General features: G+C 38.4%; 1 protein-coding gene across 2 annotated transcripts in view; it reads right to left on the bottom strand.

The window, feature by feature from the left end:
* lrrc24 (leucine rich repeat containing 24) overlaps nucleotides 1-19,820 on the bottom strand; it is a 322,288-nt gene that overhangs the window by 17,341 nt on the left and 285,127 nt on the right. Inside the window, exon 1 of one of the 2 annotated variants that reach the window (XM_088348276.1) lies at nucleotides 16,067-16,286. The exons of the other annotated variant lie outside the window; for it this stretch is intronic. The gene's annotated coding sequence lies outside the window, so the exon portion shown is untranslated. Of the gene's footprint in view, nucleotides 1-16,066; nucleotides 16,287-19,820 lie in introns of those variants that run through there. 2 annotated transcript variants of the gene reach the window in all.

Raw genomic sequence — 19,820 nt, 5'->3', positions numbered from 1 at the left:
TTATATGAACCTTAAACATACATTCCATACAAAATATAGCACTAAAGCAACTTACAAACAAGTTCAATTTACAATCATTCGTAAGTAGGGCAGTGTCTGTAATAATGTTTTTTTTTCCACTCTTAAGTGTTTTATTGTGTTTATCCTGGAGTTCTACATCTACTTTAAACAATGCACACTACAATGTTTAATCAACAACAATGAAGACTATATTATGTTATGTGTACAGGATTTGCGGAAACAAGTAATGTGCATAACATGCGTCAATGTTTGAACAATGGTCAGAGGACTAAAACATGATCTAGATCAGGCATGACGAATTGAATCTCTAAGGACTGGAGATTTTCATGCTTCATAGGTTTGCCTTGAAATACGCACCCGATTCATTAGCAAGCTGTGCGTAAACCTTATAAACAACCTTGTTTATTTGATTCATCTGTGTTTAACGAGGAAAACATCTAAAATATGCGTAGCTCTGGCTTTCAAGGACCGGATTTTGATACGTGATCTAGATAATTTTCAGAAAATCTGACTAAAAGACATTCTGTCTTGTCTTGTTTAGATGGTGCCTTTGCAGATGATGACCAAACCTAAATAATAGCTACAATAGGCATAATGTCTATTCATGTGCTGCTGTCGGCAGGGAATTCCATGTGTTAAATACCTCAAACTCAAAATACCCAAGTTGGCCAGAAATTTGCATGCACACCTTAAAATCCATTAAGCCTTATATGCAGATAACATTGGAAAAATTGGATAAATTATCACAAATGACTATTTTTGGGGGGTGCGCCTTATAAACTGGCGTGCCTTTTAGAGTGGAAAATACGGTACTTAAGATTGGCAGTGATCTACTCTGAATCCGACAAAGAACAACAGTGACAACATGGACAAACTGTCTTTTTTGTCTGAACCAGCAAAAATAAAGACTTAGACTCACACGGGGCACCAAAATAGCCACCCACATTTCATCATGCTGATACTCATTAAATTTACATTAAGCCTTTATTTGTAGTGATGCAATAACCCAGAGCAGTGACGTTATATGGTAGCCTAATTTTTAGTGAAGCAACACTGCACTATTAAGCAAATGAGTAATGAACAGCATTCTAATATTTCATGTTAAATTTAGAAAGCATTTATGAGGAGAGCTTTGCTAGCATAATCCATTGTGGCCTTCATCAATTGCGAATTCATCTGAGACACATTTCAGAATAAAAGCAGGGATGAGCTCTTCACGCTCGGGAGTAAAAAATTGTAATTGTCTGTTGGACAAATGATGGAAATTTAATTTTGAATCTTGCCTTAGAAGAACATTTAATACGTTTCAGACATTTCACGCTGTGTGTGTATGTGAGTGAGGGAATTTTAATTGCTTTGAATTACGTCAAAGACCAGTCAAAGAGCAAAGATGCAGTACTTGTTTCCCTGAGGCTAAGAACAGACACAAAAAGATGGAACGTGCCAGTGGATTTCATAAGGCGAGGAGAATAACGACAGGCAGAGCAATGACATTGTGGTAAGTATATCTGACATATGGTCAGGACAATTCATTTGGAATCTCTTTTGAAGCATCTCTCCCTGGAGGATGCACATTTTGTAAACTCAATCTTTTCTGTAATTGATTTCAGACCAGACCATGCCCTGCTTCTTGCTTAAATCAGCTGTGATAGGGCTTCAGTTACCCGTATCCCTAATGAGGATAACTGCCATGAAATTTGTATGAAGCGAACATTGATACGTCTCAATTAAGGATACAGTAATCCCTCATTTTCCATGAAGGTTATGTTTCAAAACTGTCTGGCGATAGTCAAAACCTGCATGAAGATGTTTTTTTTTCATTTACATATTTATTAAAAACTGAAGAACAAACATGTTTTTACAGGCTCGAGTATTTGTTTAACAGAGTGCTGTTCGGGTCTGATGCGCCTGCTTTCACCAGAGGGCGCCGAGCAAGTTTGTACTCTGAGTAGAGTGGTTGGTTGAAAAAAAAAATAGCTTGTAAAAAAAAAAATTCAGATTGTAGATTAAAGAAATAGTACTGCAAGCCGAAGCCCCAAAGAGCAGTATCGGCCTCATTTTTAAGCAGACTTGATGAAAAACATGCCAACAATTTCAAGCATCTACAAGCACTTCACAAAAAAATCCAAGCACTTTTCTATTCTTGATTAAACAATAATAAAATGCAGCCATTTTCAAAGATTTCAAGCACATGTGTTTTGTTGGTAAACAATTTGCAGAGCTCCAGTTTTGACCTCCAATTTCATTCTTTTGGTGCAAAATGAAAAATAAAGGGCCATGTTGTTTTTTTGTTTTTTTTTGTGATGTCGATGTCAGGATTTCAGCACCGAAAGGTCAATTTATTCATTTCAATTCCAGTAATCCTCAGCGGAACACGCGTAATCTCCACAATCAGATGCTCGTTAGCTAAGCCGCTCTCAGCAATGTGGATGTTTTGCAGAGCCGTCCCTGTTGTTTGCTTTTAGAAATGAGGTCATCTGTATCTTTCTGCAGACAGTGTGAAAAGGTAATGGGGAGGTTTTGAGCTTAATGTTGTGTACTTAAACCTGCATGCTAAAATGAAAGCCAATAGAACCGGTCGGAAATTAAATAAGAACCACTAAATAATAGAGCGCAGCCACCGTTTTCCTATATATGTGTAATCTCAATGAGAAAAAAAATTCCACCAGACTACTGAACAGCTTAATAAAAGGTTGTGAGTTGTAACATTAAATATAACAATCATTGCTGGATGGCTTCTTGACTACATTTTGAAAACGAATGAGCAGAATTTATTTTTTTCAAGTTTAAGAAAACATCTTATCCCTTTCCGGGCATTTTACAAAGAAGAAAAACATTTCGGACCAATTGTGAAGATGTGGTAACTAGGAAAGTTTCTGCGAAACGAATGAGGTCTGATCATTTTTATAGTTTCTCACTTTTTTTGAGCCACATTACGCTTAGGAGTTCAAGTTGTTTGAACTCAGAGTGATCTGTTTACATAAGAATTTTGGTTCAGGACTACTATTTGCAGCAACAAGCAGTCATAAACTAACAGCATTTATAAAATAGGATAGAGAGAAAATTACAGCCTACTTACCAACGCTACCGTTTGTGCATTTAACTCTTGGATTTCTCCCCTAAAAACTCCTATCAATTTTGATTTCAATCTACAGTTTGTTTTTTCAAATTTAAACCACAATGTTTGTATGATATTTACATGATGACAGGTGAGGCGAATCCTCACCTGACTACACATCACTGGTTACATATAAGGCAATCTAAAATAGTTACTTTCCTTAAGATTTTATTTTCTCATAGCTACTGTATTTTCTGCACCATTGGGTGCACCAGCTGCAAGGGAAATTATAGTTTGATAATAGTTTGTAGGTGCCTTTGTATGCTTTTATACTCAAAAGTACCTTAACAACGCGAAAGATTATATCCAGGTGCTGTTTGTATTTTTACAATTGTGTCTTCTTGGGACCCACTAAGTATTAAGAAAGATGGCCTTCGCTTTGGTGCTGGGGAGTCCGGGGAAGAGCTTACAATTGTATCCTCTTGGGGCCCGCTAACTATTAATCAAGATGGCATTCGCTTTGGTGCTGAATGAAAAGTGCAGGGAAGAGTTTTCCTCCTCATTATCCGTTCTCTTCACGATGACGCATTGTACCTTTTGTGTTACAAAGTTTTACTTTCCCTAGTGCTCATGTATTATGGTAACACACCGTCTAGCGACCAGCATTACTCACCTCATTTTGTATTCTGTCCAAACCAATCGTATTTGTTTTGTCTATTCACGTGATCTTGCTTATGCCAATCAGATGTGTTGTTTTAAGTCTGTGTCCCCAAATAACTGAGTCTCTAGCCATCTAGGGAAAGTGTGGGTCTTCCTGAGCAGATCTTGAAAGCACGCTGATCTTAGTTGCATTACATTGGGTGTAACAGGAATTAAACCCGGATCGGGGTGGGGAGAAAAACGCTTCCTATCAACTAGATTACTAGGTTTACAGACAACACGTCTTATCTCATTATCACCCTATTTTCCTCACGGTATCAGATATCTTTGAGAAATAAGAAAAAATAAAGTGATTAAACTAAATATAAAACTTTGTTTCAGTTTTTCTCATCCTACAGTATTGTAACGCTGACTCGCAAAGTCTTTACGAAGCAATTGATATTCAGGAGTTAATAGAGAGAAAGGCATTGTGGGAAGTAACTTAGTTGTTCAGAACTGAATAAAGAGAAAGGCAATGTGTCCCAAAAAATATAGATAAATACATGGCTGCACATATTCAAAACGTTTGTCACTTACAATGTTAAATTTGAGCTGAGAAAATGTGAAACAAAATTGTATACGGATTTCTAATCGCTTTCTGATGTCTCATTTCTCTGACATATCTTGTACTGTGATTCAAAATAGCGTTTTAGATAAGACCGGTTGCCTTTTCTTGTGTCGTCATTATCCCGTGTGGATAGTGTCTGATCCAGGTTCGATTCAAGTCAAGTCATGTTCATTTGTATAGACCTTAATCACAAAAAGTCTCAAAGGGCTGCACAGACCACAGAATATTGCAAACCACAGACTACTATTACACCATCTAAAACCGACATGAGGGCAAGGAAAAACTCAAAAACCTCAACATGAGGAAAATGAAAAGAAATCTTGAGAAGGGACCGCACATGAGGTAATCCCTTTCCAGGATGACCAGGCTGCAACGGATGTTGCAATAAAGTTATGCAATTGTAAACAACTGACGATGCCCTTAGCGGCATGTTTGTTAGAATTCTAAGCTCTTACCGTTGCTGGTTCTATCCTCTATACCACCATTGTCATGAACTTGGTGATAGTGATGAAAATTATTGACTTATCAATAAATTCACAAATATGGTAATGCATTTTCAATTTTTGAATGTAGCTGCATGTTCCAGTTCATGGCCAGTTTGGGTTTTTTGGGTGCGCCTTATAGCAGGGGTGTCAAACTCAATTGCACAGAGGGCCAAAACTCAAACCACACCTTTGGTCGCGGTTCAAACAGGATTTATTGAATACACTAAAACTTTACTTTTTTTTTTAACAAATATGTATGTACAATTTACAGGAATATTATTCCCGAATATACAAACTTAAACATTAAATAACTTGAAAAAAAAACTTTGCTCTCCCAAAAAATATCTTCTGTCAAAACTATACAAATTCCAAATATGAAAAACTGGAAATATGAATAAAATTAGGGCTTTTCACTTAGGGATTTTACTTTGGTGAAAAACATGCTGGATTCTTATATTCTTCTTTGACTTTTCAACTTTCTGTATCTTCTGCTCTGTATTCAGGGTTTTCAGCTTCCTCTGATGTTTTGTCTTTTCGTGCCAATTCACATTAAATACTTTAATTACGGCCTTAGCTCCACAAAGATGACACACAGGTTTATTGGCAATGTCAGTTAACAAATATTCGGCCTCTCCTCGGTTTTCAAAGGCTCCGTTTTCCGAATCAACTTTTTGCTTGGCCGTTGTGTAGGTTTAGCATCCGCGTAATCCAAAGCAACATGAAAGTCACTCTGCTTTTCGCCGTTTAGCCTTCCGTGACATCCCTGGGCATCAAGTCTCCGCTTCCTGACACTAAAGACTCACTATTAATTTAACTCGTCGGACTTGTTATTCAACTCGCCGACATGTTGTTTATCAAAAGATAGTTTTAAAAGTGGCTGCGCTCGTCAGGCTACAGCTAACTCGATTGAAGCGGGAACATTTTCGCGAAGTCTTGTGGCGTTCGCAGGAGAGCTGCATTGTGGGATGTGTAGTTTGAGGGTTTCATAGAGCTGGGCCATTATAGTGTGTAAAATGATTTCACGGATGTAATTGTACGCCGGGCCAAACGGTGCCCGCGGAGCGTGAGTTTGACACCTATGTCGTATAGTAAGAAAAATACGGTAATGTCCTTTATTTGAGGGGCTGCTGGTCTCTTTTCCAGATGAAGACTAAATAACATGATTTGATTGCCCAAACTTCCTATTTTCAAACGCAAAATAACGTATACTATGATGACATCCGTGATGGACACACAGGAAATGGAAGAAAGAAGTGTGATACAGAGACAAGACATGGATGTTCGAGAAAGCAGCTGACAGCCGCGATGCTGGGGGCAGAAGCCAAGTTCACATCTGCGTGTCGCCATTGCTGCTGGTCTGCCTCATCTGTTGTTATGGTAACTGATGATAAGGGGGAAGTGTGTTACCCAAGAGCCGGCCGCGCTTTGTGTGAGCTTAGGCAAAAAAACTGTATACGAGTTGTCATTTCGTCTGGAAAATCGCTGGCAGGAACTTCAGCTGCGTGATGACCGGGAGACAAATTTTAAATTCTCTTTCATTGCCGCTTGTTTTTTTGGGGAGGGCTGAAACTTTTTCTCTCGGTTGCGTATTCTCTCTTCCCGACTCTCTAGTGCTCCCTCAAGGGGTTCTCTGAAAGCCTCCATCTTTTTCCCGCCCCCTTCCATTTCTGACCTCTTTCTTTTCTCATTGCTCGTCCTTGTGGCCTGACTGACAGGCGCTAAATCATTGTTCTTGCCGCATCTTTTCCACCACAAACACACTAAGGCCAAGGCGAGCAGGGACAACACGCTGGCGCCAACCAATAAAACATAAATATAAAATTGAATTATATTCTCCAGTATGTAGTAATGGGAATTCCAGCTCTTTTTCGATAACCAGCTCTTTCAGCTCGCCTCAGTAAAAAGAGCCGGTTCTTTTGGCTTCAAAACAGCTCTACAGGTTTTTGTTGCTTTATTCCATATGTTACTAATTATTTCGTAACATTATACACAAAATGACTTAAATAATGGGAAATATGAAGCAAAAAAGGCAACAAGTAGATAAAGAAACAAAAGAAGATACAGGGAAAAGGATATTACATTTGTCAATGTTCAGAGCAGTTTCTAAGAACAAGTCATGGCATTTAGATGGACCAATAACTAACATTTCAGCTTTTTCAGAAGTTGAGTGACATCCATTCTTTTATCTCAGTAAGGCAGGCCTCCAAATTTCCACAGTTTAGTGTGGCAGGTTCCTCCAACAGAACATGTAGTTGAGGGCCATCTGCGTAGCAATGGAAACTGATATTATACTTGCGAACAATATCACCGAATGGAAGCATGTAAATGCTGAAAAGAAAATGGGTCAGTGCAGCCCTTTGAGACTCTTTGTGATTAAGGGTTACACAAATAAACATGACTTGACTTGACAAAAATGTAAAAAAGGAAAGAAAAATTGAGTAAACAGCTACGTAAACAAAAAAAAGAAAAAGAAAAATCAAAATAAAGGGAAAAAACAAAACAAAAAATATAATCAAAAACAACAACAAAAGAAAAAAGCTAGGAAAAACAAATAAAAGAATTCAAAAAAGCAAAATAGAGAAAAAGAAGAAAAAAGTAAAAAGCTAGAAAAAAACAAAGAAAGATAAACAATAAAAGGAAACAAGAAAAAAGGCAGGAAAAAAAACAAAACAAGAAAATAAGCAAGAAAAACGGGGGGAAAAAGCTAGGAGAAATATATATGCCACCAATTGTGGGTGCTGTAGCTAAGGAGGTAAAGACTTTGTCTTGGGATCAAGAAGTCACAGTTTTGATTCTGTGATATATGTTGAAGTGTCCTTGGGCAAAACACTGAATCCCTAATGCCCCTGATAAGCAGTTACCTTGCATGGCTGATGCTGCTATTGGTGCGTGAGTGTTTGTGAGTGGGTAAGTCTGAAGCACATAGGTCTTCATTGACTTGAAAAGCGCTTCATAAATGCAGAAAATGTATAATAATTTTACATTATGCACAGTATGAATTGACAATAATAATACAATTATTACTCTATAAAAATATAACATCATTTATTTTTTCATTTTTTTAACGTTTACCTCATTTAAACGTTGAACCTTTTTATATTAAGTAACTTTAAATTCAATCAACTCAGAATATCTGAAATACAAACAACACAACAAAATGTAAACAACAAAAAATATAAAATATAAAAATAAACTACATTTACATTACAAAAAAAAAACATTATTCTCTGAAAAACACAAGAAACATAAATTTAGAATAACTACAGATCTCCAAAAAAAGGTTTGACCTTTTATATAATCAACTAATTTAAATTCATCAACACAGAAGGAGAATGTAGATTGACCAATCACAATAAGAAAAAAAAAACATCTCGATAGGAACCCGGCGCTTGATTGGTGGCTCCCGTCGTTCACTTCCAAGAGCCCAAAATATCCAGAACACAGAAGAGACACTAACTGCAAACTGCACAGCAACCACGGCCTCGTACGTTCTCGAACGACTCATCCCTACCACTGTGCAGGCGAAAACTGGTACATGTAAAGCTCATAAACATGCAGTGCACATACAAGGAGCCCCCTGCGTTAGAGCTTGACTGACAGTTAAGATAAGACGGGCACACACAAGCTTGCACATCAAGCCTGACACCAACAGCTGCCGTTATTCTCCTGTCGAAATAAGATCCTAAGAGATGGACATAGACCCATTGTACACACTCCCACAAATGTGTAGGTCAGCGGTCAAGGAAACCGTGCTCGGTTAATCGCTCGCAATTGATTTTTTTCTTTTTCACGAGATTACTCAGGCGAGCTAGCCCGGCCATTGATTTGAAATTGCCCTTTGTATATGTATGCATTAGCAAGAGATAAATGAGTGCTTAATGTTGATTATTCTGCCTGCGCTTTAAGATAGGGGTGGGTGGCATGGATCCACATATTGATATTATTGATAATAAGAGAGTACTCGGATCGGATTGATACGATTGTCCTTGAATCGATACTTCACTCCTCCACCAATTTCCTCAAAGCACCTCTTTTCTGTGGAGCTAGCGCAGCCCTTCTCACCCTTGTTTATGCATGACCATGTAACTGTCAGGCACACTTTTAGCACCTCTCCCTACCTGGCCTGCTGAATCAGGGCCAAATCTATTCACCCTTCCCGACCAGAAGCTAAAAATGACCGAGGCAAAAAAGAAGCGCAGCATGGTGCTGACTTTTTCTGGCGGCGGAAAAGCAGAATGCTCAGTGTAATTTGTATGCTGAAGAGGTCTTCTACTGTGGCAACACAATAATTTAACATAAACACTTGAAAAATAAGCTCACCCTTCAGAGAGCAATGGGTTGTAACCAGTTCAGACTTTTTTTTCAAAATATGTCTCGTACTTTAGTTCTCTAGATTACATTGATACACAGTATTTTTGTTACATTGCTACTTTTTTGAAAATAAATATTTCTTTAACTTGCTATATGTTAAAGTTTGCAATGTAGGTTTTGAATAAAAAATTAAACATTTTTCAGTGCCTTATGTTTTTGTGCTGTGTTCATCCTACTTTTCAATGCACCCAATTTTGACATTTTGGGTGGTCACGTCTTCCTTGTCCCTGAATTTCCATTCGGCTTTCTGGATTAGTCTTTGAAGAACTTCAAAGCAGTCACATATTAGGGTGGGGGATACTGGGAATGTCGTTATCGATACGATCCAAATGAGTCCAGAAACTCTTCGACTCTTCTCCATGTTCAGTCAATCGGTGCGTTCGAAAGGGACCACATCTCATTTAATTGGTTTTATTTCCTTTTCTACCCAGAATAATGGGTCCCCAAAAAATTTGAGATAAGGGTCAGGAAAATTGAAAAACAGTGACAACAACGATATAATCAAACAAGGAAACAATTGTGAAATACGAAAATTGTGTACAAGTGTCTGCCATTGAAGTGCAGCTGTGAGTTACAGTAAATGGCTTAAAAATATAATATTACTAGCTTTTACCAGTATATTACTTTTTATAATTTACATAATAAAATAAACATCAATGTCTAGGTACATACTCTATTAGTATTTTGACTTCCCTTTTGTACGTGGCAATTTTAAAGCAGTTTTAGAAAATCGGCAGGCCTTTTTGCAATAATATACGGTACTTGAAGCTGTCTTTTTGTTTTTTGGAAAAAAAAATAGAGAGAGAGGACATATTCCAATATCTCTGATTTAAACTGCACAACCCATTCATTGGATAAGTTTAAGAATTGGACATTTTTTCTTGATTTGGGTCACAGCTTGTCATGGGGTGGAATTTTGGTCTATGAGTTGAGGAGCAGTAGTTTAGAGAAGTAGTTTAGAGAGGCCCTTTGTGAGTTTTGGGACTCTTTGTGATTAAGGGCTATACAAATAAAAATGACTTGACTTGACTAGAACTAGTATACTTTTTACTGCACAATATTTTGAAAATAAAGTCAACAATTCAAGTAAAGTGTCAATTATCTCTTATTGGTTTTGTTGCCATAGTGACAATGGATTTACTGTTTTTTGTTCAGGAAATGTAACATGTTCACATTTTGGTTGCAGCTCGGTACTCTCTGCAGGGTGAGCTTTTTTCAATGCATTTTTGTGAATTTGTGGTGTTGCCGTGGTAGAAGACGGCTTCACCATCCAAATGACACCTGGCATTCACATTTTTTGGTGTTTATAAAAAGGTCTGCACCACGCTGTGCTTTCTATTTTCATTTTTAGTTTTTGGTAGGGTTCATAGATTTGGCCCCTCTTCTGCCTGGCAAAAAGAATGCAGCAGCAGGCTATGTACAGAGAAGTGCTAAAAGTGTGCCCGTCAGTGACTACTCAGGAATAAAACTAAAAAGTAGCCGAAGGAGAGAATGGCTGCGCTATATACATAGAAAAACGGAAATTGGTGCAATAGAGAAGTATCGATCCCAGGGCAATAGTATCGATCTGATTCCAAGTAAACACTTAGTATTGATAATATCGATATTCAGATCGATTCACCCATCCCTAGTCGCATATTGATATTGCGTACAACTTCTATTAGTAAATCCTAATCTGTTTATTGTCTAGTTACATTAAGTATACTGTCAGAAAACAAGGCAAATTTTGATCATGTCTCAAAGTCCCTGATATTGTAATCGGAAAAGTAACTAGAATCTGTGTTTTTGTACGTTGCAAATACATGGAGTAAATAGGTGACATTCACACCAAATGTGTTTACAGAATAATTTTAAGGTAAAAAAAAACGATGTAGTGTATTTTAAAGGAAACATAGTCAGTTGAATTACTTTTAGAGCGTTTGACCATTCTTGTTAGGCCTCGTGGCCTTATGTTCAACTAAAAAGTGAACATTAACCATGTGCCCGTAATCCATTATTCCCAATCTTATACTGCTGCAAGCAGAGAAAGGCAAAAATCACTTTTGTTGGGTGATGTGCCGTTCTAGCCCTGCTTGAAATGAAATACATGGCTGTAGTGGCGATCCGTTATGCCTGATCGACTATTGCCAAGAGCAGAGGCCGGAGCGAGTATTTTTCGAGGTACGGGTCGCTAAAGTTTGCCATTGTTGGGGAATGGTAAAGCGCATATTAGAAACGGAGGTTTTGGGTACGGAAAATTCTACTTCACAGATTTTTGCATTTCGAAGGGGTTCTGATAGATGAGGGATTACAGTAACCAGTTTACTGTGGAAGGAATTAAAATCAGAGGAAATGTGTCCCTTAGTGAGGTCCTTAGCATGTGGCATATTCCCGAGACAGCTTGGATATGTTAAATCAGCAGCCATGGTAGGTACAATGTGTGTGTATACTTAAAAATTTACAAGGCTGTCGAGAAAAATTGTCTGCAATGATTGCTACTTACAGACAGCGCCCACTTTGAGTTGTAATCATGAAAAGAAAATGAACGCTGTCAACAAAATGAACTTAATGGGTCCTCTAGCAGGGAGTTTCATTTATTCTTTGTTTTTGTTTTTTTAAACGTTTTATATTAAAAGATGATCTATGTTTGCAGTAATCCAGTAGTAATGCAGTAGGCTTTCCCTTTGAGCACAAGATGGAATCTCATTTTGTGGAAAACTGAAATTACTATTGAATTGACCTTGGTGTTATCACTGTCTATTATTTCTTAGTGTCCAATGAGAAAAGCAGAAAAAAAAGTCCTAGAAAATAATGAAATATTGCGTTTCAGTTCAAGTCCGTAACTGCATCACTGCGTGTTTGCGCATCAATGTTGCAGCTCACTCAGTCAACTCAACTGTGTTCGATTCATATGTGCTGCCCTTACAACAACTTTGGACGGATGACTTCAAAATAAAAGTATGTCATTATTGTCCTCGCATTGAAAACGTTGTCATTGCTGTCAAGTGCTACAGTGTTTTTAAATAAATATTCAAATGTAGTCAGGACTATTTTAGCCCACCCAATCATCGTCCTTTTGCCTGTCCATCCATATTTCCCTTCCTCTCCCATCCATCCATCCATCCATCCATCCACCCTTTCATCCATCCATGAATTATCCATCTCACCATTATTTTTTTGCAGTCGATCATTTGTATAAAACTACCCATCCAAATGTCCTTTCATCCATTCATTTTACCTCCCTTTTCCTTCTTTCCATATGTCCATTTTAACCTACCTTTTCATTCCATCCAACCACGAATTTAATAAATACACCCATCCATTATTCGTCCGTCCGTCCATCTATTGTCCATTTGACATCCATTTCTCCAGACACATATCAACCCATCCAAATGTCTGTCCGTCCACCTTTCCAACCATTGACCCATCTTTATATTCCCATTCTTTCCATCCACTCATCCATCAATGTATCTCTTAATTTATTGATTGAGGCCTCCCTTTTCCTTCTCTTCATCCTTCAATCGAATCAATTCATCTGTTTTGCATGTGTTTGACTGCCAAACGTCCATTTGACATCCATCCACATCCGTATCCAGTTCTCCAGACACAAATCTATCAACCCATCCAAATGTCCATCCAGCCATACTTCCAACCATTGATCCATCTTTAAATCCCTTTTCATTTCATTCACTCATCCATCAATGAATTAATTAATCAATTGATCAATACCTCCCTTTCCTTATGTTCATCCTTCAATCTAATCAATTTATCCATTTTCCATCTGTTCGTCCATCGTCCATGTGACATCCATCCACATCCGTACCCATTTCTCCAGACACAAATCCATCAACCCATCCAAATGTCCATCTATTCACCTTTCCAACCATTGATCCATATTTACATCCCTTTTAATGCCATCTATCCACTCATCCATTAATGTATTTATTAATCCATTGATCAATGCCTTCCTTTTCCTTCGGTTCATGATTCTATCCAATCAATCCATCAATTTTCCATCCGTTTGTCTGTCCGTCATCCAATTAACATACATCCACATTCATATCAATTTCTCCACAACGCCCATCCAACCCATTCATCCATCTTTACATCCCTTTTCTATCAATTCATCCACCCATTCGTCCTCACATAGCTTCCTCCATTTTCCTTCTGTTCATCCTTTCAGTTTCACTCCCCTTTTTATTCTATTCATCCACCAATCTAATATATACATTCATCCATTATTAATCTATGTGACCATTGTCAATTTGAGATCCATCCATATTTTTAGCCATCTCTACAGACTTCTATCAACCCATCAAAATGGCCACCCTTCCATCAATCAAGCCATCCATCCATCTTTTTATTCATTAATCATTTACCTCCCTTTTCCTTCCATTCATCCTTAAATCTCATCAATCCATTATCTGTTCATCCATCTACTGTCCATTTGAAATCCATCTACATTTGTATCCATCTCTGTGGCCACAATCAATCAGAGACCTTACTGAGTTTTTTCAAAACAGGACCTTCTATTTTGAATATGTGAAATATAATAGTCACAAATCCCTGCTCTTTAAACGTTTGAAGGCAGACCGCTATCACCTTTGTGACATAAATATTTCTGTTTAAATGTCAATGTCTTCACTGTCCTCCCACACAGATGAAGCACTGTTTCCAATTTCAATGATAAGGTTGACATAATCGACTGAAGACATTTGGATTCATTTGTACAGTTTGGAGGTCAGCATGATCTTTAAATATTTTTTCGCTCTTTTATCTTTTTCCGTCATGTTGCACATGGCCTCGCTTGTCCCATTGTTATATGCTCACTCCTGCCTGAGCAGCAGGGCTTCTCACTTTGATTGATGGATGCCATCTGACGGTTTGTAAAATGGATGAAAGGAAGTGCCATCCTCCTCTTTTGAGAAACAATGTCCCTTTTGCACTCATTTTTGATTGAGTTCAAACACAATTCGCAATCACGGGTTGCTGAATCGTAACAGTAAATATTCTTGTTTTTATGGGCGTCCTGTTGACAGTGTGGCTGTTACTCAAACAGCAGTTTCAAGTGTGTGCAAAGTCTGTCCAAAAATGAAATTAAAAACTACGCTCTAATAACAAATTTATTGCACTCTGCAGCATTTCCGTTTGTCATAAATGCACAACACTGAGCGCTATAGATGATTGAGTCCTAATACTTTGCACGGCCAAGTGGCTATGGAGGTAACAGCAGCTTCAACTGCTAGACATTCAATATCTCCACAAAAATTATAATGATAACCTGACTTATGCTGAATCAATTCTCTTTTTGCCTTTTATGGTGAAACGTATTATATTCTCCCATCGCGCTTCAAACGGAGTTGAGCTTTTCGTTCTTAAATCCCGAGGGAATCACTTTGCCCGACATTGATTTCAGTCTTCACTGTCTGGCAGATACAAGCACAATAAAGAATTTAAACATCAGCGGAGAAAATAATTCAACGGGTCTGCTCATAGGAGACGACACCACAAAACCCCCCATTCCTGAGTTAGACAAACATCCTATGCAAGGGCCTGCTATTTGGCCCCGGTGTCCATGTCTCGAATAGCAATTAAGCAGTCATATGCATACCCACTGTGACACGAACCAAGAATTGGCAGCACTTAATGCTGAGAATGACTAAACATGACCTTCTACTCAGAACATTTACCGCCTCTAAGCTATGAATTTCAATTTGTTCACCTCCTCATTTAGCTTGTCATAACCCTTATAATCACGTCAATCCTTCATGCACCCCTCTGAAAATTCTTGACCGCTGGTGAGTAGCAGTTCCTGCTTCATTGGTTTGTAATATGTGGTTTCTTTAACACAAAGCAGGCAAAAAAGCTGTCGACTGGATGTGAAAAAAACCAAATAAAACAAATTGAACTGTTTAGCTGTATCTAAGGCTTTTTTCAAGGGTAAACTAAACATACAATACTGGACTTCATTTTAGGGAAACTTTGTTTTTAGAACCTAACAAGGTGCAAAATCATTAACATATATAGGGTAATAATATAGCAAGTGCCTACCAGTCAACTCATACATATTCCCTTTATTTTTTTTTATCATTTAAAATTGTGTTCGGCGTACATTTTTTTGGTACAGGATTTTCTCTTTCTTAATAAGACCAATTTTGTCTTGCTCATTTTGGCTTCAATCTTGGTCACCGGTAGCATATGACAACGTCATTGTGGATTGCTAATGAAGATGATGTCTGCAAAATCCTGCACTGCTACGTATTCTAAGCAACACTACATTTAATGCAAAAGGGAAAAGAACGCAGAAAGAAGCTGAAATAACTGTTTGTGCCGTTTTTTTGGTTACCAAAATAAACTTGTTTACACAAATGATCTTTGTTTTATTCAACATAGTTTGTCTTGCTGTGAGTAAATATGTACCAAGTTGTAGTTGTAAGGTTTATTATGACAATTGGCTGAGGTTGACAGGTATGCAAATCAGGTAAAAAAAAAAAGATGACAATGAGTTTTGGTTAAGTACATATCGAACTGGTCAGCAGAATCTACGGCTTTTTTTCAGGATAAAGTGATCGTACAGTATTGGACTTTAAGGTAGCAGTTTGTGAATTTAATTAGAAGCTAAAAAAATGCACAAATCAACAACAGGGTGACAAAATACCGTGTTGTTCAAGTTATATCAGCTGCATTGAAAACATTTAAACTAATTTGATCGCTCTCTACTTATGTCATACGTACAGACATTTTGCACGTCAGAAGAATTCTGATTATAGAAGGCTTACGTTGCTTAAAAGAGAGAAGACGGGCAAAAACAGTTGCTATTGTGCAAAATCTTCAGCATTGATTTGCATCTCACTGTGGTGCTCCGTGCATGCAATCGCGACCTACCGATTCTCCGCGCGCAGGACTCCGAGCTCCGGCCACTAAACGCTGGCAAACACCAACATTTTATGAAAAGAAAGTGTCCAGAAATAGCGTGCAGACAACACTGCAACTGCTCAACTGCTACTTATTCCTCACAATAGTAGCTCGTCCGCTGGAATCAGACGGGATGCGGCGTCTGATGTGCGCCAATGATGCCGCTTCTTAGTGATGGGTCGTTCGTGATTGAACGGACTCTATGAACCGGCTCTTTGACGTGAAGGACGATAGCCGACGCCCCAAGTAGCCGACTCCCTTCGAAACGCTGTTTTTCTTTTGATTTGTCTCTCTCTCTTTCTCTTCTCTATCGCTCTTTTTTTCCCTGTGTTATTTTTCTCTCCATCTTTCTTTCACTTTTTTTCCTTTTCTCCCCTTCTGTGTATCTCTATCTATCTCTCTAAGTCTCTATCTCTCTGTTTCTCTATCTATCTAACTTTCTCTCATCATTCTATCTGTATCTCGTCTTTTCTTTTTTTCTACCTATCGCTATGTCTCTCTCTCTCTCTCTCTCTCTCTCTTTCTCTCTCTCTCCCTCTCTCAAAGGCATTCGTGATGGTCGCAACTGGTCAATAAGTGTGGCGTCATCTTTGTGCTGTTTGCTTAGTATAAACAATTTGAAAGTTTAAGTTGGATAATAATTATCTATTTGTCAAAAAGTCAAAATTTACCATTTTCAAAATGAAATAGGTTCATAAAGGTTTATTTTTATTAATGATACAGTATAATCATCAAATATCTGACGAAACCGTTTCGAAGCCGAAAGAGACGGCTCTTTTTAATAAACCGAGCTGAAAGAGCCGGTTCTCTGAGAAGAGCCGGAATTCCAATCACTACTGCTTCTGAACACGCTGCTGGTGCTGGTCGATTGACTCTTTTTCGCGCAACCTCCTTCTTTCTTCGCTTTCCTATCTCGCCCTCACTTTGATATGATCTACCAGTAATAACGAAGCTAACTCATTTACACCCTCTCCACAAGGAGAGAGTCTCGCATTGTTTATTGTTTTGTTTTCATATACAGTACTGTTTTTTTCAAAATAGATTTACATATCTGTCTGCCTCAGCCACTTGCTCCCTTTATAAATAACTGCAAATGGCGTTATTAAAAATATTCACAAAGACCATTTTCGGGCAATTTCAGGCACTGAATGTGAAGTGTTCCTCCCCACAATTGCGTAAATAATAAAAGTATGTTGTAAAATGTTCGTCAGGGTGCTCAAGGAATTTACTTTCAAAGCTGGCCGATCTGGTTTGCTTCTTCTTAAACTATGACATCATTGAAGGAACACAACACTTTCAAAATGGTGAAATCTATTAACACAATATATGAGATGGGCATGGACTGTAGATAGGCGATTGCATACTTGCTTTTTCCTCCCTTTAGGGAGGCTTTTTTGTTTTGTCCGACTCGCTCCGGTTAGTGTCAGGGCTGCCGAAGGGCCTCCTGTTTTGTTTGCTTTCCAGTTGGTGCTCGTTGGCTGCACACAGTGTGTTGTTTGGCTGCCTTACCCTGGCCTTAGCGCCAGTTTTGCCTTGTCGCTTCTCCTTTATCGCCGTAGCCGTTTTTTGATGCTGTTTCCCGGTTAGACTTGCTCCTCATTGCGTGTGTTTTGTTCGGCCAGCCCAGCGCTTTTCTTCTAGGGGTACAGCCGCCTTTGTTGATCAGTCCCAGTTAGCCCCTTTTGACTGCTTGCCCTTTTATCTTCCATTTCTGTATCCACCTGTGACACAACTCCGAAGCACTCTCCACAAAAACTACCAACACTTGAAATATGCTTAAAACACTCGTTTGAAAAATTAACACGTAAATCGATATGATGACTAGCTTGCATGTGTGCCGGTGTTCCTCCAGAAAGTCAAAGACAGGACCCATTGTCTTCAAAATGCATTATTTCAGAAAACAATTGGAATATACAGATGAACTATGTACATATTTTCATACAAGTAACATGTACTATTTCATCACATTTTGCATGTTTTCGACAGACCATGTAGATCAGGGGTGGCCAACCTCGTCCTCGAGAGCCTCATCCTGCATGTTTGGAGGTTTCTCTGCTCCAGCACAGGTTATGTCAACTTTCGACTTGATAGCAAGCTTTTTGTGAGCTTGATAATGATCCAGGTGATTGGAATTACCAGTGTTGGAGAAGAAAAACTCCGAACACATGCAGGACATGTGGCTCTCGCGGAACGGGTTGGGCCACCCCTGATGTAGATGAAAACCAAAGATAATTTGTGTAAACAAGATGATTTACCAAATAAAAAAATAAACAATTATTTCTCACTTCTTTTTAGTGGAAATGCTACAAAAATACTACTGGAGATATAGGGGCTCTTTCCTTTAGGATTGAGTAGGAGGACTGGAACGTCTACTTTGCAGTTATTTGATTTAACTACAAGAGGTCCACCACAAAAATAAGGTTTTCAGAAAATTACTCTCTTATTTCTCTCAAGCTTCTTTCTGAAAGGAAAAACTCACATGAATTGATTTTTATTTTACTTTGAGTTATCAATTTTGCTATTCATTAATTTTACAAAGAATTATTAACCCGAAGAAAATGTTAAACGAACACCAGCACATTGTTGCTTGATCTAACAAACTACGGGATTTCTTTGCACGAGAAATCAAGAAACAAACATTTTAACAAAGGGGACGATGTTCTGTGGCGTTTAGGAAAAATGGTTGGGAAACTGTGGAAGCTAAGGTAATCAACAAAGCAAACGATTAGAGATTTTCTGTGGCTTGTTCAAATCATATGACCCCAACACCAGAACAGCGGTTGTGAAAAATATCTTTATTACCTTAAGAGGGCACCGTGGCTTCAGGCAAAGTTGGACTCTTGTATTTTTAGCCTGAGCGCTTCAGCTTGTTTCTGGTCTATTGAGGTAGGGACAGAGAGAGCCAGAGGGCGAGCAAGCTTGTGTTGCCTATAGCTCAGCTGAGTCCAACAGACTGCTTTGCCGCCTGCTTTTCGATGCCTCGTGATGTCATTGACCACCGGAAGCGTGTCTTGGACTTGCCACCAGAGTTCCTCTTAAGGTACTGTATCTCTGACAAAACAAAGTACCCTAGATGCTAGATAGGGCCAATTTTATCAAACACACAATAAAATAATCAAGCATGATTTAGGATCCAGCACACAAAGACAAATAGTCTTTTACAAGCTAACAACAATTGGGCGATTTGAATCTTTATCATAAAGATTCAAATCGGAGAACACTTGTAGACACTTTCTGTGCAGTATTTTGAAGCTGTGCATCACGGGCGTGGAGAAATGAGTGTAGAGACAGCATCAGTAGGCGGGTATAGAGATGGGCATGAAGGCGCGCATAAAGACTGCGTGAGACGTGTCGGAAGGCGATTGTGGTTTTGTCCATTGCAGGCGTAGGCCATTTTGTCAGGCGACTTCGGTGGTCCAGTAATCCGAGAAAAGGGGTGTCATGGAGGACAAATGGTGAGTCTTTAGAGGTCTTTTTGAGTCTGTAGTTGAAAAGGGTTTAAGAGTAAGACAATGGGTATCACGCTACTCAAATACCACAAAAATACTACAAAAATCCTCCTCTGGGAATACTATCAAAATACCTCTGCAGAAATACTACAAGAATACTACAAAAATACTCATGCGGAAATACTACAAGATTAATACATCGAAATCGAAATGGTGCAAAAACATTCTAGAAAAATCGTATACTACTACACTACAAAAATACTACTGCAGAAAGA

This window comes from Urocampus carinirostris, chromosome 1, assembly GCF_059441175.1.
Source record: "Urocampus carinirostris isolate Australia breed hairy pipefish chromosome 1, RoL_Ucar_1.0, whole genome shotgun sequence".
Classification (NCBI taxonomy): domain Eukaryota; kingdom Metazoa; phylum Chordata; class Actinopteri; order Syngnathiformes; family Syngnathidae; genus Urocampus; species Urocampus carinirostris.
The sequence above is the reverse complement of the archived record's forward strand: the minus strand, read 5'-3'. Positions and strand labels throughout refer to the sequence as shown.